This window comes from Mizuhopecten yessoensis, unplaced genomic scaffold, assembly GCF_002113885.1.
Source record: "Mizuhopecten yessoensis strain PY_sf001 unplaced genomic scaffold, ASM211388v2 scaffold3349, whole genome shotgun sequence".
NCBI lineage: Eukaryota > Metazoa > Mollusca > Bivalvia > Pectinida > Pectinidae > Mizuhopecten > Mizuhopecten yessoensis.
The window spans coordinates 69,715-73,080 of record NW_018405000.1 but is presented as its reverse complement, the minus strand read 5'-3'; the positions used below and the strand labels follow the sequence as shown (position 1 = coordinate 73,080).

General features: G+C 38.3%; 1 protein-coding gene across 4 annotated transcripts in view; it reads right to left on the bottom strand.

Moving 5' to 3' along the window:
• Positions 1 to 1,004, bottom strand: part of LOC110447414 (DNA polymerase kappa-like) — a 13,724-nt gene extending 12,720 nt beyond the window's left edge. For 2 of the 4 annotated variants that reach the window (XM_021493083.1, XM_021493086.1), the window contains exons 1-2: positions 932 to 1,004; positions 78 to 209 (exon numbers count right to left, since the gene is read on the bottom strand). The gene's annotated coding sequence lies outside the window, so the exon portion shown is untranslated. Of the gene's footprint in view, positions 1 to 77; positions 210 to 931 lie in introns of those variants that run through there. The other 2 variants (XM_021493085.1, XM_021493084.1) reach the window with 2 other exon arrangements.
• Positions 1,005 to 3,366: the final 2,362 nt, after the last annotated feature.

Genomic DNA, 3,366 nt, shown 5'->3' with positions numbered 1-3,366 from the left:
CATTTATCAAGTAACATTCATAAAAGTACAACAGACGTCATACATGAGCATGAAAATAGCAAATACCATTGATTTACCTTGATCTGCAACTAGCTGGATTAATAAAATGCAAAATTCGCGGAACTTTTTACTTACGAGAAGATTTCGAACAAGGGACGCAACTCCTATCGTTCTGGTCCGTCAGCTTGGAGCAGCGATCTAAATTTCAACTATATGAAAACGACATTGCATGTAAATTAAAAAGAAAGAAGCTGTTGCTATTCTATGAAAATTATTTATTGATAATATTATACATAAGAGATGATTAAAATTCACAACATATTTGTTTCAGTCTAAGTTGAGTATTTTTTCTGGTCCCTGTCAAAAAAATATAAAAAATAAACCCTTTAGGCATATAACGGCAAAAACCTTTCTCATATTAAATTGTCAAAAATGATGACACTACATCGATGCTAAGCTTTATTCTGTAACCATATATTTAAACGGTCGCTGCTCCAGGCTGTCGGGCATTATTTGAATATATACAGTATGTCTTTTAAGTTGGTGTTTGCAGTTGAGTTTGACAGTCTAAAAAAAATGTCATACTGGAATTTCATTGGAAAGGAATATATGACGTTTGGAGGCGTTGTTACACTCCCGATTTAAACAGATACAGAAATAAAACATCTGTTTAAAGAAATAGAAACACTAATTTCTACTCTTTCAGAAGCTCTATTTAAAATTAAGTGTCTGTTAGAAGAAAATTAGTTAGAACTTGGTAAATGACAAAATGTACACTCGCGTCTTCGGAAAATATCCGCATATTTAGTAAACTAGATTTCTCTTTTGAAAGTAGAGGAAATGTATACGAGCTACATACGGTATGCTAACATTTTTTAATTACTTTTTCTCACGATATTATGCATTTTTTGGGAGATTTTGCTTCACTCACTCATTACACCCACAGCGGACTGACGATCGGAAGGTCCTTCCCCATAATCGATGTAGTCAAAAGATGCTAAAATTATAGTGAAATCTGAGATGCAACGGGTTCCTTAAAACGACAACAAAATAAATATATAATACAAGAAATGTTCTGAATAAATAATTAAAAAATACCCCAGAAAATTACCTATTTCAATCATTAGATTCAAAGTGCGTATTTTATATTCGATGATAGAGAAATTTCAGTCTGGAGGACTCGAATCCCCAACTCATTTCAATTTTCTCAAAATTGGTCTGTGATATTTCATTCTTTAAAGTTCAATTTTTTTTTTGAATGATATTTCACCTCAATTTTAACTCATTTGTTTTCAAAAACTCAATGAAATCCATTATATAACTCTATAGAACAGGACAATTGAAAACGAATTTTACAATATCTATTCTTCCATATTAGAAATTATCCGACACACTTGTCCATCACTTAACCGCATATGTAGCAAATAAATCATCCACGTGCACGTGGTCAGCCAGTAGAGTGGTCACTCTAAACAGAGCTCCGACGAAACTGTAAAGCTACTGCACCATGGAGTGTCATTCCAGCATCGGGGGAACCATGGGTCGCTGAGGTAGCTGTGTGGAGGAGGAAAGTTGGTAAAAATATCTGTATTTGATGTTTCAGTACTTTATAAAATTTCCAATACTGGCCTTGAGGTCACAGTTCACTGACTTTCTGTTATGTCCACGTTACCTGTACGTTCTGATGCCTATTTATAGATTGATAAACAACTCACCTGCGGCCCTGGTTCCTCGAGTACGCGTACATTGAATTATATTTTATATGTAACATGAGCATTAAAATAAACACTGGTAAAAGAGAACGTTCAAACCAATCTACGTCGTCGTCGTCTAAATCGAGATCACCAAAAAAGAATACATAACGGTACCATTTTAAACGATAGTTATCTGACTATGGACTATCATAATCCAAGTCCGATCATGGCTATGAACTATATTCCGCCTCAGCAACTCAATTTTCAAGGATCGCCTATGCTGGCCCCCTCCCAAGGTGTTTCCCAGGTCCAAAACCTTGCACCGCAACTGATGTCAACCCCCGGCCCTCACCATCCCGCATTCAGCCTGTCTGACCTTGACATTCAGCGCATTGCTCTCAGTGTTCGAAATCTGATATTAACTGATATACAGGCTATGGTCAATAACAAAATCGTGCCCCTTAGAGTCGAAATCAATGTACTTAAATATGAAAATGACGATCTTTAATTTAAATTAGATGACCTTGAGCAATACAATCGTAGGGAATGTGTCATATTTTCTAGGTTCGAGGAGTCCAATGGTGTCAAAAACCCAACAGAGATGACTCTTGATGCGGCCAGCAAACTTCCAGAGAACATTGTTAGGTCCCATCGTGTTGCACCTAGGAGGAATAACAAACCATGACAAATCATTGCTCGGTTGGCTAGTCGCGCATCCTCGATATCCAGGGGTTACGCTCACTTTCGCTCTCTGCACCCCTGGAATATGTTATAGCAAAATTGAAGGCACGAAGATAGTTGTTTGATTGGTCTCATGTAAAAAAAACAACCTGACCAATCGCTAGGCTGATACTTGTCCTTTGAAGATTACAAAGGAGAGACGCCCGACTTCAAAGCCTGTCAATTTTTACCGTTACGTGTCCGCGAGATTCTTTTGATGTTCATCAAAGGATCAAACTAGTTTTCTTGTCTCATCAACAAGGTGGCTCACACTAAGCTTTCAATTTTGCTATGACATATTCCAGGGATGCAGAAAGCGAAAGTGAGCGTAACCCATGGATATCGAGGATGCTAGTCGCGAGGCGAAACGCAATCTTATGATGGCGAGGAAACGTTTCAAGGAAATCCCGACTTGAAAAACATAATGGTTAATGAGGATCTTACAAAGATTAGGAACTCCATCTGTTTCCACGTCAGGAACTTAGTGAAGTTCACAAAGATCCTGCTAACCTGGTCGATTGACGGGAAAATCTTTATAAAAAATCTCTGGTGAAAGGATCTCTATTCGACGTGAGAGCGATCTCGTACCCTTCGGCCATGTCCTATCAACGACCCTCGACACTAATGGTGTCTCGGTCATAATTGCCCGTGATTCGACAGATTGAATGTAACTCTTTAACACAACCTACACTTGCTACCTGGGCCGTTTTCGTTTAAACGGTCAAACCGATCGGACCACTGTTGTTCGTTTATTAAATAAGGTCGGACCTAGTAATCTGATGCTGCTTTCAGGCGAGCCTTGAGAAAGCCTTGCAAGGCCTGCATACACATTTGCAGGTCCGCCAGGATTTATACCCGAAATTGTTACATTTATAAACTGTCAAACCGGTTGTTCCGCATAAACGAACAGGCCCCAAGTGTCTTTAATTTACTTATGTTATTCTGGTCCTTA